We start from the raw sequence: 27,233 nt of genomic DNA on the forward strand, positions 1-27,233 counted from the left end.
AGCTAAGACCTGCCGTATAGCACAGGGAACTCAGCTGGGTGCTCTGTGATGACCTAGATGGGTGGGCTTGGGGAGTGGGAGAAGGAGGTCTAGGAAGGAGGGGATAGATGTATACATATGGCTGAGTCACTTCATTGTGCAGCAGAAACTAATAACACTGTAAACCAATTATACTCCAATTAAAAAAAAAAGCTAGAACCCAACAGCAGAGAGGCAGCCTGCCTAGACAGGTGGCCAGCAAGTTCAGTGATGGGGTGGGTCTCTGGGCTGGCCACTGTTCTGAGCACAGATGTGATGACCCCTCAGAGTTGTCCATTCTCCTCGCCAGGACCCAGCACATCCTGAGCTGCAGAAGGCTTATGTGTCTGTGTTCTCATGGACTCAGAGCACCTGTCCTTCTTCTTCCTGCTGATCCCCACCTGTTCCCATCCCTGGCTCTGTTCATATCTCCTTCACCACGATAAACCTAAAAAGGAAGACTATACCCCTTCTTCTGGAGAAGGCACTGGCACCCCACTCCAGTACTCTTGCCTGGAAAATCCCACAGACGGAGGAGCCTGAGTTCATGGGGTCACTAAGAGTCGGACAACTGAGCAACTTCACTTTCACTTTTCACTTTCATACATTGGAGAAGGAAATGGCAACCCACTCCAGTGTTCTTGCCTGGAGAATCCCAGGGACGGGGGAGCCTGGTGGGCTGCCGTCTATGGGGTCGCACAGAGTCGGACACGACTGAAGCAACTTAGCAGCAGCAGCAGCAGCATACCCCTTCTTCTAAGGGATCGATTCCAGGGTGCTTCACTGCCCTGCACTGGGACCTTCAGTGAATTCCAAGGTAATTGTCATGACCTTTTCTTGGCGGAACAGAAAGAGAGTTCAATCTTTGACAACGTATCTCAGTACACAAGATAACTAGGGGCCCACAGTTGTGTGAGGGCCTAGTAAGAGGCAAACATCATAAATGACCGGGAGTTTAAAAGAGATTCTTGTCAATTGTTAGGAGTCAGCTTTGGATCTTGAGGAATGAGAAGGTACAGGCAGGTGAGAGCGAGTTTATCTCCATTTGCTTTTGTGACTGACGTCTTGGGCCACTTTTTTCCTACCTTGTTTGTTTCCTTTATTTTCATGTTGCCATTTGGTTTAATTGCATCCTTATTGTGTGCCGTTCTCCACTTCAAATCATTTTTGTAATCAGGGTGTAAGCTTGAGAAATTAAAATACTATATCTTTTCCATTGGTGACTAGTGTTATTTTAATTTAATTATGAAGTACATTGACTTTTGTGGGTTTGTCTGAATCCATTTCTCCATCTGAAAGGTCATCCCTATTAGAAAATGCCTGTAACCCTCTTGGATCTGCCCACCTGGCTGATGGTAGATGGGCTTTCTATGCCCAGATCAAGCCCCTCTCCTGAAATCCAGGTTTTGTCTCTAGGGGGTGTGGGGTGGGGGTGGGGAGGATTGTGACAGCCCTTCAGGTCTCAAGAAATGACCTCTAGCTTGTGGATTCATGAAAACTCAGACAAAAGGTGGTATACTGAGTTACCTTGGCTCTATTGTGTCCTTATATTTTGTCCACTTAGTCTCTTGAAGCAAATGTACAACTGGAGGTGGGGAATGGTTAGATACTGAGACATGGAACTATTGGAGTTTCCCTGGTGGTCCAGTGCCCAAGACTGTGCTCTCCAGGTGCAGGGTGTCTGGGCTCAATCTCTGGTCAGAGAACTGGACCCCACATGCTGCAACTAAGTATCTTGCAACTAAGTATCTTGCAACTAAGACCCCGAGCAGCTAGAGAGAGAGAGAGAGAGGAAGGGAAAGAGAGGGAGAGAGAGAGAGAGAAGCGTGGCGCCGTCTTCAGGTCACTAGGACAACTTCCGTTCTCTCTAGGTGAGGATGTGAGACAGTCCACGTACGTGGTCCAGGAGATGGAGAGTGCTCCAGGGGAGATGGGCGCCTTGAGTCCCCTTGGCCCAGGCAGTGATGCTGCCCGTCTGCCTGTCCTACTAGGAACAGGCTTCCTCCCCTCTTGTTTTCCACCTGAATATGCTTTCTTCCTGGACCTCATGGCTTCCTGTCTTGTGAGGGATGCTGTGCCAGTTCCAGCAGATGGACCTGCTTGGAGTTTGCCAGGAGTGACAGTGAGGGCTGGTGCCTCTCCAGCCTGGAGGAAGTGAACTGGTTCACTAATCCCTTTCCCAAAAGGACACTTGGGACTGGCCCTGCAAATGAAAACTGCTTATAAACCACCTAAAAATTTTCATGGCCCTGCAGGTAAATGCAAAGCTGCAGGCATCTTGGAAACGTAGGCTGAGGAATTCTGGAGCTCGAAGTGGCTTTAGGTAAGGTGAGAAAGGGAAGTGTGGTTAGTAGAAAGAACTGCCACTGCCACACACACCAGGATTTGATGACAGTACCTACATTCAGAGCCGAGCAATGGGTAGCCAGTTGCTTAAACTCTCTGAGCCTCAGCATGCTCATATTGTAAAATATAGATAATCTTTACCTCTTAAAGGCTTAAATCAGATTATAAATGAGTCACCACTATCTAACATACAATTTTTTCTTGTTTTCTTCCTTTATAAAGAAATACCTTTTTGTAAAAGCCTAGTACATTAAATTGGGCTTCTCTGTGGCTCAGATGGTAGAGAATCTGCCTGCAGTGCAGGTGACCCGGGTTCGAACCCTGGGTCAGGAAAATCCCCTGGAGAAGGAAATGGCAACCCACTCCAGTATTCTTGCCTGGAGAATCCCATGGTCAGAGGAGCCTGGTAGGCTACAGTCCATGGGGTCGCAAAGAGCCGGACACCACTGAGCGACTCACACACACAGTACATTAAATTAGCTCATAACTTCCTGTCTGAATGGATTCAGGCTCACCCCTATCGTTTACTCTCTGATGGAGTTAAGTTCGTGATCATTTAAGATGCACAAGTTGATACTCATGCTGATGCTTTCTTTTGAAATTTTCTTAGATCACTTAACTACTGACATCTACATGCCCATAAATTCAACCTGCCATTGTTTTAGCAAGTATTTTATATTCCTTTTTAATACTGGAATGGGTTTCCATTTCCTACTCCATTTAAAGCGTCTAGCAGCTATGACATACAGATTTGTTGATGAATGCTTGTTTTTCCCGTTGTTAATTTTTGTCGTGGCCTTCACATACTCTTTGGGCCTAAATTCCTTACCATCTCAGTAATTACCAGTTTCCTTTCCCTCACGTGGGAAAAGCAATGCCCACCGTCTTTCTCCTGTCGGTGTCGGTTGTTATGTCCACCTGAGTGTGGTCTGTAGACTCCTGGAGGTCTTGTCTTTTCTGTGTAACTGCTCTGTATGATGCCCAGCACATCTGCCTAGATGGGGCCCTACACAGCATCTGGGATGACGAGGAAGAGGCACCTTAGCCTCTGCAGCTGTAAGTGCTCCAATATCAGCTCCTTTATATAAACTGAGTCCCTTTGGAACGTATGTTAACCAACTGCCGCTATGATTAGCAGCACGTTTGTTTACATCCCTTACAGTTCACCCTGGTGAAGTGATTCAACCATCTTTGGTAAATTCACAGAGTTGTGCAACCATCATCACAGTCCAGTCTTAGGACATTTCCATCCAGCAGACCCCTCTGTTCACCTTTCAGTTCTTTACTCTTCACTTTCTTTCCCACCATCACATCCATGTGAATATAGATTAGTCAGGTTGACAGGAAAGGCCCCTCATTATTGCTCATTAAGGGCTACCCAATCAGGCAGGCTTCTTGAAACTTTTGAGTCCATCTGCTGGTGATTTGGGACCCTTTTCAATTGGAAATTTGCTTGGTAAATTTGCAGAGGAACCATCCTCTTCCTCTTCATCCTGGAAGATGTAGAGATGGCTAAAGAAATAAAGTCTGAAAGAGGAGCTGATACTCCAATGTGGGAGAGTAGACAAGGATTAAGTCTGGGGGGCAGTGATCCCAGTTCTTAGGTTTCAGTATTTCTAGCCCTGTGCCTGGGGGGCTGGCTGGGTTTCCCTTTTTCCTTTGTAAGGAAGGACTCCTTCCCTCCTCTGACAGACAGTGACTGCCTACTAATATCCCAAACAAGAGGCGATGTTCTGAAATCACCTGGATATCTTGTTTAAAGTATGCATGACCAGACCTCACTCAGTGATTCTAGGGGTCCAAGCTCCGGCTGGAAATCTGCGTGTTACCATGCTCTGGTGATTCTGGTAGGGCCAGGGGGCTTCAGATCAAACTTGCAGAAACTGGCCTGACAAGGGTGTGGAGAAAGCACATTCCTGAAGGCTTCTTGAAAGGAAAATGCACTAGAAATTTAGCTAATCCCCTGTAGTTATTATAATGTGTAACCCAGTAGCTTCCTCTTCATTTTAGAAGCACTGTTTTATTGCTGAAATCTTTACATTTCTTCAGCAATGTTTGGGATTGTTTCCAAACAAATTTAGATTCCACACAAGTCTTTTTATTAGCTGATCTTTACGAGCAGATAATCTCTATGAAAAATTCCCCTAAATCACTTAAGTCTTGTTAAAAATGAGAAGAGTCTAACAGAGTCTTGCCTTACTCCTAAGGAAAGGCTTCAGAAAAGGGACTGGGCTAGCCTGGTAGAAGGCTTTGGGCTCCATCTGTTCCTTTACAAATATGCAGAGCTGGGTTCACTTGGGATTTCTGTAGGTTTAGTGGACAGTGAGGTAAGGTGTGTAAAGTACCTGGAATGTAGGTACTAATAATTCTTGCTGCAATGGGGAACACAAGATGAAATGTACCAACAACATGAATCATGGAAACTTGATACGCGAAGATTGGGGGCGGGGATCACATTTCTCTGAAAAAATATGAACAGTCTGAAATACAAAAATTCTGAATAACAAGTGGAAACCAAAATCAAGTTTCACTGTGTTTTATTACACTTGTGTAAAGGGTGCCATACAGTGTGTCTCTGATGCAGTGACTTAGGAGAGGAGGCTCTTTGATGGCTGTGTATCTTTCCATCCTCTCAAATCTAAGAAAGAAACTTAAAAAGCACAATACTCTAGTTTCAGTGCAAGCCTCTGCCTCGGGGACAATCACTGTCAGATCAGTGGTGCAGACAAGTATCGGTGAATGTGTAGAAATGGTACTTTCCCCACCTGCAGTTAAAGAAAGAAAGAAAACCTACCCCCCTCCTTTTTCAGACACATGGGCTGGTCCGTTAGTGGTGGCTGTGTGTGTTTAACTAGTTAAGTGCAGCGGGAGAGGGAGGGTGGGAACGCCTACCCTAGTCAGTTCTTTTTTCCGGTGTGCGTCTCCGGAGACACACAGGTTTCATTAGTCTCGCTTCAGAGGGGAGCTCGCTCCTGTCCCCCAGGCGGGCAGGGAGCCCCGGTCTCACGGGCTGAGATCTGGCGTTTACAAGCCTCTTGACAGTGTTGTGGGTTTGAAGCCCAGAGGAATTCCCTCCTCCGAACAGCCAGGAACCAAAGTAGAAGAAAAGGAGCCCGGGCTTAAGGTAAAGCGACATTGCTGGAGGTGTCCTTGGCTTTGCAGGGCAGACATGAAATGCCCGGCTTCCTGGGCGACATCGGAAACCCCCAGGGTCCTCCAGATGGGATGGGCAGGATGCTGGCCCTAGAGACCACTTGCACTGGTCCGAAGGACATTTTGCTTAAACTTTTTCCTTGTGATGCAAAATAAACTACGGAGCTAAAAAAAAAAAAAATCTAGTAATAAAGAGCAGGAAAAGGCGGGTTATTTGAATGAGAGGAATAGTTTATTGACCATTTAAACAATGTTTGTGTTTTTTTCAGGCTGCTACCCCCAAGGTAAGAAAGGAGAGTGTGGTTTCCAGAGGGTTTTGTTTGATTGTCTGTAATTGTAGAGCTCCATGAAATTTATATTTGAGATGAAATAATTTAAGAATCATAGAGGATTCGGTGGTCAAGAAGTGAGAGGACTTGAGTCAATTTATCTGTTACTATAGATGTGTATTTTTTTTTTTCTTTAAGAAATTTCCCATGAATGAATATGAGGAAGTAAAACATTTGGGTATTATTCACATTTTGTTACAGGTTGAAAGAGCCTGGTTGTGGTCTCTCTTTACCATCTTTGGGCAGGAAATGTTAGAAATCTAGAGATTCTTGCCTTATTCTAATGCAAACAGTTTTTCTGAAAACCTAGTTATTAATCAAACCATGCTCCAAAGTTTATTTTTGAGGAAAAAAAAAAAAGATGTTTTAAAGTGCTCAAGAAGAAAGGAGACAAGAAAAATCTTCTTAACCATGAAAGAAATAGATTTATGATTTGGGAAAGGTTAAAAAAAAAAGTGAGTCTAGCCAAAAAGTCAGCAGGAGTGGGGTTGCCATGGCAGCCTCGTCTATCCCTTAACTGGGATTGGGGATTTAAGCGAAAATTGAGCCTGTTTTCTCTGAGACAGTCTCAGGAGGTATGTTAAGAGGATGTGAAGTTATTTAGATTATCCAAACAGGTTCTGACAAGTAAGTGAAAATTACTAATTAAAATACTGTTGCCATTCTACAATGGATCAAAAGGCTTGTTGAGTCATGATGGACTTACTGAAGAGGTGAATTTGCCACGGCTCATTGGTGTAAATTATTCTGAGAAGGCTGTTTAAGGCTAAGTGTGAGGCCTGGCCCCAGCCTCTCTGAAACAAGATGAGAATGCCCATTTCAACCTAGTGTTTTCAGGTGGCTTCCCACAGCGGTTTCCTGTGCCGCTGAGTTTAACCCTTGTATCAGTGGCTTATCCGACTGGTTCAGGGAATATCATGTCATGACAGCAGAGGTCTGCAAGGTTTCCCCTCCAAATAAATAGTAGTTAATTTAAAAGGATTGTTGTTGTTGTTCAGTTGCTAAGTCATGTCCGACTCTTTGTGACCCCATGGGCTATAGCCCACCAGGCTCTCCTGTCCATGGGATTCTCCAGGCAAGAATACTGGAGTGAGTTGCCATTTCCTCCTCCAGGGGATGTTCCCGACCCAGGAATTGAACCCATGCATCCTGCATTGGCAGGCGAGTTCTTTACCACTGAGCCACCAGGGAAGCCTAATTTATGGAAAAGTCCAAAATACTCAGGACTCACACACCAGCTGTCTAGAGGGACGATCATGATTTTGCCCCCTATGTACCAGCTTTCTCAAGTCAGCACCGCTGACATGTTGGATAGGATGATTCTTTGTTGTGGGGAAGAGTCCAGTGTTTAGCAGCATCCCCGGTACCCATGATGGTAGCAATTCCCTCCCCAGCTCAACAACTGAAAATGTCTCCAGACATTGCCAAATGTTCTGTGCAGGGCAAAACCACCCCCTAGTTGAGAACCATTAAGTAACCACTTTTGAGACCCACTGGGAGGACCATGACAGGGAGGCGTGACTCCAGGGGAGGGTGTTTATCAAAGGAACAGGAACAGAACAAATATTTTGTCCTGCATTTTGGTCTTTGTTTTCTCTTTGTTTGAGGTCACATCCTGGGCTGGGTCAGGGAGCTGAGGTAAGCGCTTTTCTGGGTATACATCCTTCTGCTCCCAGCCTCTCCCCTCATGGGCCTTTGTGGGCCTTATTTTTTTTAATTTATTTATTTTTAATTGAAGGATAATTGCTTTACAATATTGTGTTGGTTTCTGCTATACATCAACATGAATCAGCCATAGGGGCCACAGTCCATGGGATTGCAAAGAGTCAGACATGACTGAGCAACTAACACACGCATAAACTCCAGAACTTTGGCCACCTCATGCAAAGAGCTGACTCGCTGGGAAAGACTGAAGGCAGGAGGAGAAGGGAGTGGCAGAGGATGAGATGGTTGGATGGCATCACTGAGTCAAAGGACAGGAGTTTGAGCAAGCTCCGGGAGATGGTGAAGGACAGGGAAGCCTGGCGTGCTGCAGTTCATGGGGTCGCAGAGTGGGACACAACTTAGCAACTAAACAACAACAAAAATACGTATGTCTGTGATCAAACTTCTCTAAAAGTGCATCCCAGGAATGCACTATCAAAAAAAAAGAAGAACCCCATAGCACATTTTATAAGGCAAATAATTACCCAGAACTTATCAGGTCTGTAAATACAGGTCTTTTTGATATGTGAGCTTTGTGTAAATCTGGTCACACCTATTAGGTGTTTCTTCTGGAGCCTGTAATGCTTCCTTTCTTTTCTTCTTCCCACCCTGACCCAGCGAGTCTCAAACTTCACGGTTGTCTGAGACCTGGGTCTCATTTTGTCAATGAAATAAAAGTCACAGCCTTTTTCCAATTCACTGATAACAAAAAAGTCAATGGCTGAAACATTTTTCATTTAAAAGTTTTCTTACACCTTTTGCATATGCTGTTGTTTATTTGCTCTCAGAAGTTAACAGATTACAAAAATGAATGAAATTGTAACAAATACTGGGACAAAACAAAATAGCCAGTTTTGCTTAGTTTTACTTTACTTTTTTGGTGGACTTCTGCTCCAATTATAGCTTTAAATTTTATAAGTATACCTTTATAATCTTGTTAAACAGCTTTGATACACAAGTGATAATGTCACATTTTTGTTGGCATTACTCGAAGAATATCATGAGATGCTCTAAACACCATAGTACATTACAGGGTAGCTGCCACAGGCCGCTCTGGGAGAGAACCTCCCCCGTAGTCCCCCCATTTGGGGTAAGGGTGGAGCCTGACATTGGTTGAGCTTATCAGGAAACACCTCTGCTTGTTGGAGTCATTCTTGGTGATGGGGTTGGAATGGCCCGTGGTGTTTTCTGCGTTTCATTATAAAACAAAAGCTTCATTTATCTCTACCTGGAGGTACCTATGTAACCAACACCTTGTGCTCTCTTGAAAGCATTTCCTTATTTGAAAAATCCACCCCCTCATTCACTAGACCTAAGATCTGTGAATACAGAGAACACTAGTATTTAGGCCCGTTTTATCACCAGGATGTATTGACAGAACAGTGCCTACCAATGTTGTCTGCTCAGTAGATGATAAATAAACAAGTGAATGTCAGTGATTCTCCTGAAAAGACCACCTGCGAGCTTGGTCTGCAAAAAACTCGTGTGTCTACAACCTGGGTCCCGTCCGTGTAGTCTGTTCTGTGTATTTTTTTTTAAGAGGAGAAATCCGGTCCCCATCCAAGCAGCCTTTACTGTTTGAAGGACTACCAGGAAGTCTTTTAAGGATTTAGAAAAAGTGGTTCTGGGGGTTGTAAAGATAAAGGTGAGAACTTTATAAATTTTTCTTCATGAAGCCTAGAAATTAAACTTCTGCTCTTATATTCAAAGCCCTATGTGCTAAAGTTGTCTCGTGGTTTCAGTAAGAGAAAGAGTTTACTATCCCTAGCACTTGATCCAAAGGCAATGCATTGCTATTCTCTTTGTTTTCAAGAAAATTATCCAGTCAAATGAGCATGTAGATCAGAAATGAAAAAAAAAAAAAAAAAAAGAGCCTTATATGCTCTATGTGTTGGAGCATGAAGTCTTAGAGAGTTAGAAATATCTATTGGAAAGTCAGATGCTGCTACTTAAAAGAGCCAACGTTTCTTGAATTAGCTATCAGGCTGTGGGGTGTCCAGGTGAGGCAAATAACTTGAAATGTGCCTGGAATATGCAGGATGTAAGGATACAATGGTGGTAGGTAAAAGAGCCCAAGATATTCTTAATACTGAGATTCAGGGACTGTCCCCAGCTTCATTTTCTTTCTTTTTTTAACTTTTTATTTTATATCGGAGTATTGCTGATTAACAATGTTGTGATAGTTTCAGATGCACAGCAGAGAGACTCAGCCACGCATACACATGTATCCATTTTTCCTTTCCCTTCCTGGCTACCACATAATATTGCCCAGCTCCCTTTTCTAAAGCAGAACCTCTGGTATGCGTCTGTATGGGCAAGAATGAGTCTAACCACTGTCTTAAGCTGCCCAGGCTTAAATTGTGACCTTTCAGGGAGGGGGCCCGAACAAAAGAGAAAACAAACCTCACTGCTTTTCTTGTTCACCAAGTCCAGAATGTCTTTGACAAATACATGTCTGTGTCCTTCTCAGCACTGCTGGTTCACACGGAGGTCATTTTTGGCTCATAAACATTAGATGAAGCAGAAATGCTTGCTTACGCTTCAGACTGCTTTTATCTCTCCCTCCTGCTAGATAATAATTGCGTTGGTTTGTCTTGGGGCTCCGCAGCTGCCTCCTTGCATCCGTGCTTATATCCGTATACCCTGTCCAAATAAACACACTTGAAAAGGTAGAGAAGTGTGTTTTGAACAGTTTAAAACATCCTCTAACGGAGAGTTTTAGCCCAGCATTCTGCTTTGTTTTGGCTTCTTGTTTAGGATGCAAAGTGTATCTGGTTCTGGCAACAGATTAAAGGTGTCGGTTCTTATATAACTAAATTTAGGGCCAAAGGACTGGGCCGGGTCAGGGGGGTGGTGGTGGTGCAGATTTCCAGTCTGTCTTTGTGTTTTTTAAAGAGTTTTAAAGCATAAGAAAAAAATATGTGCCCGAGTGGAGTTTTTGTTTTGACTTTTAACCTCAGAACTGTAACCCTTATCTTGGCTTAGCCAGCCCTCTGCAATTAAGCTCTTGCTCCCTTGCTCACCTACATCTCCTCCCCCATTCACTCCAGCTCACTAGCTTGCTTTCTGTCCCTTAGGCACTCTCTCCTGCCGTCTCAGGGTCTTTGCACTCCCTGTTCCCTCTGCCTGGAATATTCTTCCCCAGGGTTATCTTGTATCCCCTGGCCCTGCATGGCACTTTCCCCACCGTGATCTGAAATTCTTCTTTGTATACATGTCATTGTCTGTCACCCGTGGCTAGATGGTGTTGCCATATTTCCAGCGCCTTAAATAGGATCTGCAATTGGATCTACAAGCAGAAACAGATGCACAGACATAGGAAACAAACTTAAAGTTACCATAGGGGAAAGGGAAGGGGAGGGATACATTAAGAATTTGGGATTAACAGATACACCCTACCTTATATAAAACAGATAAACACCAAGGTCCTACTGTTTAGCACAGGGCATGCGTGCTCAGTCACTCAGTCATGTTCTACTTTTTGTGACCCCATAAACTGTAGCCCACGAGGCTCCTCTGTGCATGGGTTCTCCAGGCAAGAATACTGGAATGGTTTGCCATTTCCTCCTCCAGGGCATCTTCCCGACCGAGGGATCGAACCTGTGTCTCCTGTATTGGCAGGTACATTCTTTATCACTGAGCAACCTGGGAAGCCCATAGCACAGGGAAATAGATTCAATATCTTGTAATAACCTATAATCCTATAGTGGAAAAGAATCTGAAGAAGAACGGCGCTAGTGGTAAAGAACCTGACTGCCAGTGCAGGAGACATAAAAGACATGGTTCAGTCCCTGGGTTGAGAAGATCCCCTGGAGGAGGGCGTGGCAACCCACTGCAGTATTCTTGCCTGGAGAATCCCACGGACGGAGGAACCTGGTGGGCTACAGTCCGCAGGGTCGCAGAGTCAGACACGACTGAAGCGACTTTAGCACAGCAATCACTTTGCTGTATACTGGAAGTTAACACAAGAATATCAATCAACTATACTTCGGTAAAGTAAAATGAAGTGGTATCTCGTGGAAGGTAGGTAGATGCTTGGTAAATGGATGGTGGATGGCTGGATGGATGAATGCATGAGGAGCAAGGAAGGGAGGCATTGGGGGCTATCTGCTTAGTAATCTCTTACTCCCTTTAAATCTAACCGAGTGTTCCCCTTCTGTGGTGCCCCCTGGCTCCCGAGCACCCTTCTGACCTGCCATATTATACCAACAGTGTCACCTTCTTTTGGAATTAGCCACCCTTCATGCACGCACACTTCTGCAGGGTAAGCATTGGGGCAGGAATCTAATAAAGGGTAGTGTGGGCTGTAGTTATTGAAAGTTCTTACTGCCTTTGCACTTTATAAACATTTCTCAGTAAAGTCCTTTCATCAGTGTGCATTGCTGTGTAATAACTCTCACCTTTGTATTTCATAAAAGGAAACTGAGGCTCAGAGCAGCCACCCAGTGGCATACAAATGGTTACTGGCAGAGCCCAGGTTTGAATCCAGGATGTCTGTCTCCAAAACGCAGATTCTATGGCCTTTGTCTCCTCCTCAGGTGTCTGGCGCCTAACTCACAGGCCTGCCATCAGCTTTTGCCAAATGAATGAAACCTAAGACCTCACCCCACGTACTCCCTCTGTTTCTTATTCTTTGAGCTCATAAACATTATTTATAGCATACTATAAACATTATTTGGAGAAGGCAATGGCACCCCACTCCAGTATTCTTGCCTGGAAAATCCCATGGACAGAGGAGCCTGGTTTATGATATTACTTGCAATATTATATAAATATTATAAAAATGAGTCTATAAGCTCATCCCTAAGGACAACCAGCTTGTATATCTTAAGTCATTTATTTTTTTTTAACAGACAAGGCTTAATGATTCTTTAAACTCTCATTTTTTTCATGTAAGCAAATCCATTAGTAAAAAGCTCAGCTATTGTTGAGTCACCCGAATGAACTTTAACCAAGGTGGTTCCTGGGCATCCCTAGGAATCAGTTTCCCTGTCTTCAGCTCCTAGTGTTACTTTGATTTTCCTTAAAGCATAAAGCTTCTACTAAAAAAAATATCACCATAGCAGCCATACGTAAATGTTTTAAGAGAAAGACTAGGCAAAAGCCTAAAATCGTAAAATGTGTCAGCCTTTCTTCCATATTTTCAGCATAACCAAGTGGTGGTGGTGGTGGTTTAGTTGCCAAGTTGTGTCTAATTCTTGCGACCTCATGGACTGTAGCCTTCCAGGCTCCTCTGTCCATGGAATTCTCCAGGCAAGAATACTGGAGTGGGTTGCAATTGCTTCTCCAAGGGATCTTCCCAACCCAGGGCTCGAACCCAGGTCTCCTGCATCGCAGGCGGTCTCTTGCATTTCAGGTGGATTCTTTACCAACTGAGCCACCAGGGAAGCCTTAACCAAGTGGAGGGGAAGGCAACTGGAAGCATTTGGTTACATTAAAAATATGGAAGAATGGCTGCCACCAGTCTTTTTTGGTTGACTACAGGATGTTTCGTTGCTGAAGTTGAAAGCCAAGATCAGAAGCCTTTGCTGACACATAAATGTAATTCTCTAGGCCCATTCTAAGATGATAAACTGCTGAGTTTCCGTAGAGTTGATGTGGAAATAGATTACTGCACTCATGCCCAGCGTGTTCACATCTGTGGTATGCCCGGTAATGTGAGTGTTCAGGTGGGAACTTGGCAGCCTGTATTGGGTGCAGGTCCCTCATCGTCTGGCCTCTTCAACTTTCTAGCATGCAACAAGCCCTGATGACAACTCTAACAGGGCAGAGCCTGCAGCCTTGTCAGGCTGGTCCGTCAAACCTTTCCTTGGCACATAACCAAGTTTCACCCAGACTTGAGGCCAACGCAGCTGGTTCCCATTTTCCTTGATGGGAGGATAATCAGGAAGATGGTGTCCATGTGCTATGTATTGATGTGGTATATCAAAAGTCTGGCCAGCACTGGGGATGAGACCACTGAGAGGTGCCCTGTTGTGAACCCCAACATGGGACCTGGCTTCTCCATTCATCACAGCCACTCCTGGCCCTTTAACCATCCCTGAGCAAAACCGGAGTTGTGTTTGACTTTTTAACACAACTCTCAAGCCCCGTAATGGTCTTGGGTGTGCTCGTAATAACTGTGTCTCGTGGCTTGAATTTGACTTTGCAATGAGAGTATTGGAAAGGAATTTCTGACTGAGATCACGTATTCTATTCCAGCCCAGAGCCATTTAGTAATTGGGGCCTTGCCTAACCTGAACTCACACTGACATGGGCTGCCTCGTAGTTGGCTTGTTCCTGGACCTGGCCTGGCGCCGGTCAGAAAGATTTCTTTTCTACCTGCTTCTCTGTTTTAAAGGTAATTCCTGCTCAAGACTCCTAGAAATATCATGGCAGGAAAGTGCCATAGATTTGATCTGGTCTGATCTTCTTAATGTTAAGGACATTGAGACCTAGAAAACACAAGAAGGCTGTGTGGCTCTGACAAAGAACCCATCCCAGGAATATGCTGCTGCTAAATCGCTGTAGTCATGGCTGACTCTTTGCAACCATATGGACCGTAGCCCACCAGGCTCCTCTGTCCATGGGATTCTCCAGGCAAGAAAACTGGAGTGGGTCGCCATGCTCTTCTCCAGGGGATCTTCCCCACTCAGGGATCAAACCCGCATCTCTTGCATCTCCTGCGTTGGCAAGCAGGTTCTTTGCCACTAGTGCCACCTGGGAAGCCTCGTCCCAGGTATGGTGGCTGGTGATCCCAGACATTCCTTGGCTTATGGACACATCATTCCAATCTTTGCCAGTCTTCCCATGGCCTTCCTCTTTGTGTCTCTGGATCTGTTTCCCCTTCTCTTTTCTTTTAAGGACTTGTCATTGGGTTTAGGGCCCACCTCAATCCAGGACAACCTCATCCCAAGATCCTTACCTTAATTCTATCTGCAAAAACCACTATTCCAAGCACAGTTACATTCTGAAGACACAACTTTGTCGGGGTCTCTGTCTAGCTCACTCTACGTCCTCTGTCTAAGCATCAGTCTCCTTCCTTCTCAGGTTTTCCCTCCTGCCTCCTCCTTGTCATAATCAGCAGCCCTGCTTTTTGAGGAGAACCTTGGCAGCCCCAGGAATGGCATCTGTTGAGAGTTCTTTGCACGTCTAAGATGAGTCGTAGAAATCACAGAACTGCAAGGCTTCTAGGAATTTTCTTGCCGACTTCAGCAAAATAAGAGGCTAATGAGAAAAGTGTTTGCATATCTGATACTTTAATTAAAAAGGAAGCAGAAGGGAAATGCTCTTTTGTAATCCCCAAAGGTTTTCAGTTCTATTGGTGCCAGCTGAATGGCGGCCTTGCCCTGAGATTAACCAGCTCTGAGAGTTAAGAGTTTCAAACTTTGACTGCACCTAGCGTGAGATCCAGATTACCAACACCATCTATTTGTATACTTTTTTGGAAGAAAGTTGTATTAATGCAAAACTAAAGGACTGTGGCTGGGTAGGCCATCTGTTCTGAATAGTTTGAGGAAACAGCACTTAATTTGTGCTGCTCAAGGCATTTGAATACAAAAAGGTCTTAATTTCTAAAACTGAAAAGTAAGGCCAGTGCATTTGACATTTAGAGACAGCACCTTGGGTCACAAGTGACAGAAACTCACCTCAAACCAGTGGTACTGGTGCCCTAAGGCAGTGGTCACCAAGTACTGCAAAGTGGGGGGCTTTAAAACAGCAGAAGTTTAGTCTCTCAGAGTTCTGGAGGCTAGAAGTCTGCAGTCAAGGTGTTGGCAGGGCCAGGTGCTCTCTGAGACCTCTGAGAAGGGTCCTTTTGCCTGGTCCAGATTCTGGGAGCCCCAGGCACTCCTTGGCTTGGCTGTGGTTAGTAGTTTAGTCACTAAGTCATGTCTAGGTCTTTCAGTCCCACCAGGCTCCTCTGTACATGGGATTTTCCAAGCAAGACTGCTGGAGTGAAGCTGCCATTTCCTTCTCCAGGGGATCTTCCCAACCTAGGGATTAAACTTGCATCTCCTGCATTGCAGGCAGATTCTTTACCACTGAGCCATTGGGAACGGGCAGCATAATTGCAGTCTCTGCCTCCTTGTGACCTGGCATATTAAATGGGTGTGTTTTCCTTTCCTCATCTCATGAGAACACCAGCCATCCAGGATTAAGAGCCAACCTAGCTCTGGTCTGACCTCATTTTAACTAATTACATCTGCAACAACCTCGTTTCCAAATCGGAACACATTCAGAGATGTTGAGGATCAGAATTGTAACATATCTTCTTAGGGGACATAATTCAACCTCTAACACCAGCTGAAGCAGGACAGGGCTAACAGGATCAGGCTCACCGGGGCTGGAGGGACCAAAGTGGGGCCTTGGACGCAGTTGGTATGCTCTGGGCTGTCGGCTTGTCTCTGCAGATGTGTTTGTGCTCACCACCCTCCTCTCCCTGCATAAACAGGGCACAGCTGCAGGGGCATCTCAGCCTCAGTGGAAGAAGATTTTTCTCTCCCCTGCTCACATCAGGAAATCCTGGGGAAGGTGCCAGTGCCATGGCGTGGTCACCTGTCCAGGCTGGATCGTTCTCCGTGGCCAGTGGCCGGTCATGGAAATGATGGCAGTTCCTGTGACTGCACTCGGGGAGGATGAGGCTCCCCAGAGTGGGGTGGCCTTGACACACTCACTAGGGGACCATGAGTGTGGAGTAGCCTCAGCCACATGTTACTCTTAAATGACTCTGGTCTGGCCTTGGTATCAATGACACCTCATGCACGAGTTTGCTCTTTTACATCCACTGCGTGGTCGTCTGGACTAACCCACTTTCAGGTCCTGGGCAATGTTCTCAGATGTGCTTGAGATTTTTCGTTTCTCTGAAAGGCCAGTGTGTTTGCATTCAGGCAAAAAGCACTTGGAGACTCTTGATTGAATCTTCAGTCCCTAAGAATGTGTTGGCGGGAGCTATCGAGGACAAGTGCTTGGTGCTTCTTATTTTAGCTTTCAAACTAATGCTTTTTAACTTCTAAACAGGATCACACTAGTGTTGTTGCTGCTGTTCAGTCACTAAGTCTTGTCCAACTCTTTGTGACCCCACGAACTGCAGCACGCCAGGCTCTTCCGTCCTCCACTATCTCCCAGAATTTGCTTAAATTCACTAATGTATAAACAATTTTAAACTCCACTAAATGGCCCAAGGGAAGCCTGTTTCCTGTACTTTGAATGCCTTTTTCTACGTGTTTTTATGCAGTCTCTGCTGGGAAGGTAGGATTCTAGTTCAACTATAAAAATAATTCAAGGGAATGACTGCATAAATTATCCAAACAGCTTATAATTCAAAATGTCTGTTTCATGTCTTAATTACGTTTGCTTCTAACTAACATTGGAAAATAACTTTCTATTCTCTGAGTCTACTGTGTAGCATAGAGCAAACCACTTGAGATAATTAATCTGCAGATGCTCCGAGAAGAGATAACCCATACAGCTTAGAGGCCAGGCACAGTATCATCATTTGAGGGCTATTGACTCAAGAGGGTAAAGTGTCTGCCTGCAATGCAGGAGACCCGGGTTCGATCCCTGGGTCGGGAAGATCCCCTGGAGAAGGAAATGGCAACCCGCTCCAGTACTCTTGCCTGGAGAATCCCATGAACAGAGGAGCTTGGTCGTCTATAGTCCATGGGGTTGCAAAGAGTCGGACACGACTGAGCAACTTCACTTCACGTCACTTCAGTGTTTGAAAGAGGGCTTCCCTGGTGGCTCAGACAGTAAAGAATCTGCCTGCAATCCAGGAGATTTGGTGTTTGAAAACTTTTCAGGCCTTGTGATGACATGTTCAAGAATCTTTCTGTCTTGGAAATTTGAAACATGACCTAAACTTGGCAGATCTCAGTAGCCAACTAGATTCTTCTTTTTTTTTTTTTAACTGCAGCACCCCCCTCCCACCTCCCTCCCCATAACATCTCTCTGGGTCATCCCCATGCACCAGCCCCAAGCATGCTGTATCCTGCGTCAGACATAGACTGGCGATTCGATTCTTACATGATAGTATACATGTTAGAATGCCATTCTCCCAAATCATCCCACCCTCTCCCTCTGAGTCAATAGCCAGGACATGGAAACAGCCAACTAGATTCTGACTAGACTCTGCCATGGTATGAATCTCCACCATCTCTTTGGTAAAGGATATATTTTTGGTAGCATTGAGTTCTTCACCTTTTGTGAAAAAAATCACTTATGTCTGCATCCTCTGAACTAGACAGGAATGCTAAGAACCATTTAGCTGTTCTTTCATTTCTGGTTAATGAGGGCCACCCTTTGCTCTCACCAGTCACCAGAATTAGTGAGGGACTTTACATTCACATTGACTAAGCCCACGAGTGCTGCAGGCTGAGTTGGAATTTTATTGGTGATCATTACTTTAGGAAGAGGTGAACGAAAGCAAGTTGACCCAGTGAAATTGCTGTGATGTAGTATAAGCCAGCTCTGGATAAACTGAGTGTGAAATCATTACTGTCGGATGTTGCCTGCCACTGTCTTTGTGTGTGTGTGTGTGTGTGTGTGTGTGTGTGTGTGTGTGATAATTATTTTTGCTTGATTTAAGAGGTGGTAGACTCCTGGCTGTCACTGAAATAAAGCTAATTTCTTCCTGTTCTGAGCCATTGTGTCACATGGTTGGGATGTTTGAAACACATTTTTCTAAGATCACTGCTTTTCTGCTGTGAAGAACCAATATTCTTGTCTCTTCTCGTTCCATTCCCTCTTTGATTTTTGTTCTCTAAATTTATCCCATCTATCAGTTAAATGTATAAGAGGTAAGAAATGAACTTTCAGCTGATCATTATGTTGGACTGGCCAAAAAGTTCTTTCGGGGTTGTCCGAAAGATGCTGTGGAAAGGTCCGAATGAACTTTTTGGCCAACCCAGTACACGGCCATTACATAGAAAAGTAACTCAAGGTAAAGAAACGTCTAGTTCTCTGGGTTTGCTTTTGTGTGTTGGGGAAATTGGCAGGTGAATGGAGTGGTCCGGGTGGATATGTTCTTGGCTACAATGTGAGTGATGGGAAAAGTCTTGAGTGTTGGTACATGTAAAAATGAAAAGGAGATTCTGCTTATCTTTCTAATCTCCATTTACAGGGCCATTTTCAGTGACATCTTCTCTGACTCCTTGAATCACTGTTAACCACTGTCCCCTCCCTTTGATCCTGGGGCAGAGTCTTTGATTGAGTGAATGTTTCTTGAGCACTTACTATTTGCACAAACTGGGCGTGCAGAAATTGACCAAGGCTGCTGCCTAAAAGCTCTTGGCCTCATGCAGGTGGGCCTCTGGCCCTGGAAGACACAGCCTGGCATCACTTTATACCAGGTGATCTACACGTGTGCATTACATTGGGGCGGAACAGATTTCCTTTCTCCATGAACTAATTTGGGCCTGCTTTAGGCATAGGAGAAAACAGCATTTTGTTCTGGCTCCGGCCTTTAATAGACTCATTATTTTTGGAATAAGTACCCCTGCAAGGTTTACAAACCTAAGTCATCTTGTGCTCATCATGGCTGGCCTGCAGCAAGGAAGTGGGAGCAGCTTTCCTGCCTGAGTTGGACAGAAGGCTGTTGGCTTGTTTTGGATGGGACATGCCTGGACCAGTCTGTCCAGGAGGATGCTGAGAGTGCATCTGTGCACCTGAGTTAGCTTGTTGATAAGGAAGTGATGCCACCATATTCCCCTTGGAGAGAGTGGCAGAGGGACAACTGTTTGGCCCCTTAGGAAAGGGAGGCCTTTAAACGTTATGATACTGGAGAATCTAGACAGTTGGTTTTTCTGTTGAAAGTTGGGAGTATTTTTTTGCAGGTAACTTATTTGTTTTATACTGAAAGAGGTAGAATTCCTCTTTGCCAGGAAATGTACTAGGAGCAAAATTTCAGAAAACAGGACTCTTCTAGAAGGAGATGAAGGATTAAAAAAGAATTTTAAAAAGGAAAACATAGCTTCAGTTCAATTCAGTTGCTCAGTCACGTCTGACTCTTTGCAACCCCGTGAATCACAGGACGCCAGGCTTCCCTGTCCATCACCAACTCCTGGAGTTCACCCAAACTCATGTGCATTGAGTCAGTGATGCCATCCAACCATCTCATCCTCTGTCATCCCCTTTTCCTCCTGCCCCTAATCCCTCCCAGCATCAGGGTCTTTTCCAATGAGTCAGCTCTGCATGAGGTGGCCAAAGTATTGGAGTTTCAGCCTCAGCATCAGTCCTTCCAATGAAAACCCAGGACTGATCTCCTTTAGGATGGACTGGTTGGATCTCCTTGCAGTCCAAGGGACTCTTAAGAATCTTCTCCAACACCACAGTTCAAAAGCATCAATTCTTCAGCGCTCAGCTTTTTTAGCCTTGACTAGACAGATCTTTGTTGGCAAAGTAATATCTCTGCTTTTGAATATGCTATCTAGGTTGGTCATAACTTTCCTTCCAAGGAGAAAGTGTCTTTTAATTTCATGGCTGCAATCACCATCTGCAGTGATTTTGGAGCCCCGCAAAATATAAAGTGACACTGTTTCCACTGTTCCCCCATCTATTTCCCATGAAGTGGTGGGACCAGATGACATGATCTTCGTTTTCTGAATGTTGAGCTTTAAGCCAACTTTTTCACTCTCCTCTTTCACTTTCATCAAGAGGCTCTTTAGTTCCTCTTCACTTTCTGCCATAACGGTGGTGTCATCTGCATATCTGAGGTTATTGATATTTCTCCTGGCAATCTTGATTCCAGCTGTGCTTCTTCCAGCCCAGTGTTTCTCATGATGTACTCTGGGATAGAATAAAATCCTAATGTAAATTTGCTCTCAGAAATGTATTCTGTCATTGTTCTACAGCATTATCATTTTTCTCAGCACTATAGTTACTAAGATATTTTGGGTCTACTAGTTTGATGTATAATTCATTCTTTAAACGAGAATTTAGCATTTAATGCTTATACTTACTAGCTGATTATATAATTATCATTATAATATGCAATAATAAGAGACACAGTCCCTGCTTTTGCAAAATCTAAAAGTGGAAGTTCAAAAACACATAAATATCTACAGACTTGAGGCACTACATGAATGGGATAAGTAAATGCTATTTATTTAAGAATACAGATGTGGCCTGGGTCCTACCAAGTCAAAATGATAAGAAAAGATCCCTAGAGAAGGCAGCTTTTGGCTCAGTGCTTGGAGCATTGGTGTTTGTTTGTTTTTTTTTTAATATAAAACAGACTATTTTTATGAAAAATACCTATCTGCTCAACACCTGTGAGACTCTGGAATACAAAAATGAGTAAGACAGTGTTCTTTCTTCTGAGAAATGAAAAGTGTAGTGGGAAAACTTGCTGAGTAAACAGCAGTTATTTATTGCTTTGGATAAATGGTGCTTACTTTATATCAACATTTAAGGAGTATATGTTTGGAACAAGAAATAAATGCAAGTCAAAGGGAATGAATGCCTGAGTCTGGGAAGTTGGAAAAGACTCACTCTAGTTTATCAGTTCTCAGTCTGGGCTACAGTGGAGAATCACAAGAGGAGCCGGTTAAAACTGCTGGCTCCCCAGCCCTCTCAGACCTACTCCTCCCCTCTCTCCAGGGGCCCCTATTATTTTTTAAAGCTGAACAGGTAGGTTGAGACCAGATAGTGGAGGCTGTTGAATGCCAGGGGTAGGAATTCAACTTTCATCAGTGCAGTTCAGTTCGGTTCAGTCGCTCAGTTGTGTCCGACTCTTTGTGACTCCATGGACTGCAGCACGCCAGGCCTCCCTGTCCATCACCAGCTCCCAGAGTTTACTCAAACTCATCTCCATTGAGTTGGTGATACCATCCGACCATCTCATCCTCTGTCCCCTTCTCCTCCCACCTTCAATTTTTCCCAGCATCAGGGTCTTTTCGAGTGAGTCAGCTCTTCGTATCAGGTGGCCAAAGTATTAGAGTTTCAGCTTCAACGTCAGTCCTTCCAATGAACACTCAGGACTGATCTCTTTTAGGATGGACCGGTTGGATCTCCTTTCATCAGTAGGTAATGGGATGACTTTAAAGACTTCTTGTCCAGAGGGGACTATGATCTACGTGGTGTTAAATAAAAATGCACCTGGCATTTAAACATCCTTCGCTCAGTAAAGGACCTCTGATCCAGCTGCTCAGTGGTGAGGAAGGAAAACTGACCACCATTTCTCTGTAGTGTGGCCACTTTGCTTAGGCAGCTGGGCTTTTCCTGTCTGTCTGTCCGTCTGTCTGTTGTCAAAGGAGCCAGCTGGCTGTGACTGAGTTCACTGGGCTTTGCTAAGGAGCACTTGGATGACTCGACCTCAGAACTCAAGCTGGTCTGCTGCCCTGGGGAAAAGTACAGGCTTAACATCGGCTCAGGTTGCACAGTCTAATACTTTGAAGGTTAGAGCTGTGTGACCGCACAGAGTCACTTTGATGACTGTGGCTCAGGCTGTCATTTGGGTCCCAGTGTCCAGAACCGTCAAGGTCACTGGCTCCCCTCTGACAGGACCCTCTGTGACCTGACCTGGTGGGTGGGAGGGGTGGCAGGTACGACTGGCAGGGGACCCAGCACCACCTGCTTATCCTGCCTCCGGCCTCAAGGCTTGCCTTCTAGAGAAATCCAAAGGACTAGGGACGAGGCAGGCACCCACCCAGGGTGTAGAGTGTGGAATGTGAATTGTATTTCTCTCTGCAGGATACAGGAACATTTTGGTTGTCATCCAAGGGCAAGAGCTTTGCTTGAAATGGATTTTGATTTGGGTCTTGTTAAACCCGGGCTCCTGCGTGCTTTCATACACCTCCCCCTCCATCTTAGAATTTAATTTGCCCTCTGTTTCTTTCTCCTACTGACTGTTAGCCCTGATACTCAGTGATGGCCAGAGCACCCCTCCCCTCCACTCTCAGGGAAATGGTAAGAGGCTGGGCCCTACAGATTCTGGGCTGAAAGGCTTGGTTGTTTGTTAAAGGAGGTAAAGTCCAGCCACAGTGGGAGAGGAAATCAGACAAGGATGTTTTTAAAAGCAAGCTGTGTTTTTCTGACTGCTCTGGTATTGGTTCCCACCCTGACGACTTCTCTAACCCTGGGGAAGAAAAAATATTTTTAGTCTGATAGTGGGCTGTAGGCAACCCAGAGCTGACCCATCTCTAAAAGAGGTGATAACTCAGAGCCATGGTTTTAGTGGAAGTAACTTATTAGGATCACCCAAGACCCCAAAGCAAGGAAAGGGCTATGTACAAGGCCCTGTGTCTTTTCTGACTCTTGTGAAGTCCTTTATGAGTTACATTCAGCTAGAAATGTTAAGGAAGGAAAAAGAATGAGATGGGATGGAGAAATGTTTGTAATTGCTGGAGAAGGGTAAAACTCGCAGAACTGGAATTTTCTTTAGAGATAGCGACTTGATGAAGAAAAGCAGCTGACAAACAAGAATCTTATGGAGTTGGAAGACATTTCCTGTACACTGTATAACAAGCTTAAATATTTTAAATTTAAAAAGCCCTGCTTTCCATATGTTTCCTACAAGTTACAAAGTCATTACTAAGGTAATAAATAAAGGGGAGCTGCATGCTCTTTCCTATTCCCTCTCTCCTGAGCATGCACTTGTGCTATTTGGCCATCAGGACATGTATTGATCATTGCTTTCCCTGGAGCATCAGGCAGTGACGAGACCCTTGGATGGCTGTTATTGTGCATTTCTGACTCCAGCATGCTCTTGGGTTGGTAAGGAGACCAGGAATGAGATCATGAGCAATAAGAAGCCGTAAGTGTTTGCCCTTGCACAAGAGATAATTATCCAATTGGGAGTAACTTTCAAGAATGTTGAACTTGATGGCAAATATTTATCTCCTGGTGTTAAGAAAGGAAAAGATGTCAAACCTTTGACCTTGACTATAGGATGGTGTCTGTATTCAAAAAGCAGGTTGCATTAAAGCAGAAACATGAAGAGTTTCTTATTGTCCTTCCCTGGAGTTATGCTTATAGTTGTTACCACCTGCAAAGCAACAGCTGACCTGGCATTCTACTCAATATTTGCAGGAATATCTCTTTGGATTCCCAGAGTCTGTCTTTCTCGGGTCCATGGCCTAGAATCAGCTGGGGTTTTGCAACCTAGTTCGTTGTTTCCCTGTATCATATTACTCAAGGTGAATTTATTGTAATTAACATCTCTTTTACCTACATAACAGTCCTGTACGCTAGGCAGAATCAGTGCTTTTCCACCATTTTAACATTCTAGAACATACAAGCCTTTTCAGAAAGTGCATAGGATTGGGGGACATGAACAGTTAGGTCCCAGTGCATCCAATCATTCTGAAAGTTCAGTGGAGGGTTCAATTGAACAGATTTCTCAAAGATCCACCTTTCACCAGGCCTGACATTGCACATTCAGGAACTGGGGCAACCCAATATCTAAAGCAAGCCAATGGACCCTACCCAACTGACTTCTGATGAAACCCCAGGAACGGAAGATCCTTTTCTTACCTATGGTTTCTACAGTTATTGCCCAAAGTGAGTTATTGTTGTACAAGAGATAGTCTTCAAAGATTCCCTTGGATCTTTCCTGGGTGGTTAGCTGCTGTGCTCCCACATGAGAATTTATGGAAGAAGGAAAGACAATGCTTATTATTTTTTAAGCTGTCCAAGTCACCAAAGTAATTTCCACTCTTTCTGACCCCTGACATGTACCTGGATGTGGTGGAAAGGGAGAATGGACTTAATTAAAACTCTAGGTTGAACCCTAGTTCTATAACCTTGAAGACTTTTCTTAGCCCATAGATAGGCAGAAGTGTGCCCCCAAATCACTGGGCAGATTAAATGGGAAGGTACTAACATTCAATTACAAACCAAATGCAAAAGATAACAGTAAAAACAGTTGATATGAAATGTTTAAGCTCAATCATGAGAGGAAAAGTGAAATCTTTTAGTGGCCACCAAAGTTTTCAACTTTCCAATCCTGATTCTTTTTTGACCTTTTCCAGAGGACCTTGGTCCTAACTAGAAGTCACTTTTGAAGCTTCATGACAAAGACTTATGCAGAGAGATTCAGGCAGAGTCAGCCATCGTCTGCTGATTCTGAGTCAATTTCAGAATTAAACATGAGGACTATTTGCATTTCATCCACGTCTCTCCATCAGTTCAAAGGATTCTACCAACAGAAAGATGAGGATAAAAGGAGAATTGGATATTTTTCAGTGGCACTCTGGAGGTCCCAGAATAATGGATACCTGATGAGATTATACTGCAGAGCTTTTACTGAGAAACCGTTTTATTAAAAAAAAAAAATCACTTCACAGAGGTTAGAAAAACACTTTGGGAATCTAGTCAGCAAAGCGCTCTTAATTTGATTCTTCTTATTTAATTCCTTCAAATTCCTCTCAGATTAAAATTGTAATAAAAGGCAAAAGCCATTTGGGTTAACTGTTTGGCAGGCCTCAATCTGAACATAAACGTACCCAATGACCTTGTCATGTATCTACTTTTATGTATACGTACCACTGAAATGTGTATGTAATTCACTAAAAGACATAGGAATTTTCACAGCAACACAGTTCAGAACAGCCAACATTTAAAAGCTACCAGGATGCTCATCAAGAGTGGAATGGATAGGAAATTCCCTGGTGGTCCAATAGTTAGGACCCTGTGCTTCCACCGCCAAGGGCCTGCATTCGATCCGTGGTTGGGGAACTGAGATCCCACAAGCCACATGGTGTGGCCAAAAAAAAAGAATGGAATGGATAATAAGATGTAGTATAATTACCCAAAGGAATACTGTGCAGTAGTGAGACGTGGCGAAATACAAGTACACACAGCATTGTGAATAATTCTCATGGTGTTGATTAAGAGAAAAGTGAAAGCTTCAGTTGCTCAGTCGTGTCCTACTCCTTGAAACACCCCTGGACTGTAACCTGCTAGGCTTCTCTGTCCATGGAATTCTCCAGGCAAGAATACTGAAATGGGTTGCCATTTCCTTCTCCAGGGGATCTTCCTGATCCAAGGATCGAAACTGGGTCACCCCCATAGCAAGCAGATTCTTTACCATCCAAGCCACCAGGGAAGCCCTTGTCAAGTAAGAGAAGCCAGATGTATCTGCTTCCACTTATGTAAACTTCAAAGAGAGGTAAAGGTTAGAAGTTGGCATAGCGATTAGAATTCAGTGGCTGGAAGAAGGCATCGAGGGGCTTCTGGGTACAGATAACGTTCTCTTACCTGGTTTGGGTGCTAGTTACAGGTTATGTTGCATTTATGACAATTCATTGAGCTGGAAATGTATGATTTGTGTGCTTTTCTCAGTATATGTTCTACGTCAACAAAGAAGTATACTTCAGAAAAATACAGCATACCTCTTTCCTGCTCCAAAGGAGGGAAGAAGGTGCATTCAGGACTTTCTGCCTACCTTGTAAGGGAGAACGTTGTGATACAACGTGTAAAATGCTTGGTATTTTTGCTGACAAAAGCCAAACTGTAGGTGAACCTGTAATGAGACAAACAAAACACCTGGTCAGGGAATGCCAAGTTCAGCTAATATCTGAGGAAATTCAACCCCAAACCCTTGCGTCCCTGGCTACCCTCTAAACTGCGTTGTATTCCTTAATAACTTATCAGAGAGACTAGCGAGATGACTTTAATCCATGCTGCTTGGATCAGTCAGTTCCTGGTTTTAAGGAAGTACATTGAGTCCCGGGGACACGTAACACGGCTGTTACTGGATGTGAAAGTGACGGGCAGGCTGGAACCGCCAGGGCTGCTTCACAAGGGTTTAGGATCACACTGTCCGTGCCACGAAGATCACCTATGTCAAGAAACAACTTTGGGAGAGTTGTCTTTGAAGGCCTTGGTGTTATTTGTGGTTTGGGGTTTTTGTTTTGTTTTCTAACATTTGAGCACACAATTTGAATAGTGGTGGGAGGGATCATGAAAGTAAAATTTTTGTTAAGGTCTTAAATGGTGTAGTCTTCCTTGAGCCTTAGCAAACTGTAAAATATGAAGACTTTGATTTGGTACAGTAAGACTTTATTTGTATTCTTAAAAAAAAGAAAAAGCTGAAAGATGATGCTGTACAATCATAGGAAATGTGCCTCTTTAGGGTTGATCTCGGTGAGGGTCTCTGCTCATGAATGGAGCTGCTAAGCGGAGGGGAGGCTGGAGGGCCTGGTGGTGGTGAGTGCAGTCTGGGCTTGGACAGACCAGAGTTCAGACTGCGATTCCAGCCCTTGCCAACTGAGTAACCTTGGGTGACTGATTGATCTTCCGAAGCTTTAACTTCCTCATCTGTTAAATGGACATAATACCTACCTCACAGGATTGCAGGGAGAGTCAGGTGGGATGTGGTTTGCTTAGCATAGTGTCTGGAAACAAGTAAATACCGACGTAACAGCTGGGGCACAGAAGTTCATCACCTAATTCTCTTTTGGCCATAATCATTCAGGAAACAGTTGGTCATCCATCTAGAGGTTTGGGGATAAGGGCTTCTGTTGGCCTGTTAATTCACCTGACATTCCTAGAGAACTTGCTCTATGGAAAGCAAGAGAGATCCTAGAGTTCTGATGATGTGGGTGTAGACCACATCTGTAAAAGGATGTAGAATCTAATGTGAAAGAGAAGCAGCAAGCTCCCCTGCACTGGGAACCAGATACTTCCTTTGGTATGAACTGAACTTGCCTTTGGGCTTCCCCAGTGGCTCAGTGGTAAAGAATGGGTCTACAACGCCACAGGAGA

The 27,233-nt window shown here is 44.4% G+C and overlaps 1 protein-coding gene across 9 annotated transcripts in view; it reads left to right on the forward strand.

Annotated features, from left to right (window-relative positions):
- The window catches only part of ABLIM1 (actin binding LIM protein 1), a 334,182-nt gene that overhangs the window by 240,989 nt on the left and 65,960 nt on the right, over nt 1-27,233 (forward strand). The window contains exon 1 of one of the 9 annotated variants that reach the window (XM_018041205.1): nt 4,876-5,488. The exons of the other annotated variants lie outside the window; for them this stretch is intronic. The gene's annotated coding sequence lies outside the window, so the exon portion shown is untranslated. Of the gene's footprint in view, nt 1-4,875; nt 5,489-27,233 lie in introns of those variants that run through there. 9 annotated transcript variants of the gene reach the window in all.

This window comes from Capra hircus, chromosome 26, assembly GCF_001704415.2.
Source record: "Capra hircus breed San Clemente chromosome 26, ASM170441v1, whole genome shotgun sequence".
Classification (NCBI taxonomy): domain Eukaryota; kingdom Metazoa; phylum Chordata; class Mammalia; order Artiodactyla; family Bovidae; genus Capra; species Capra hircus.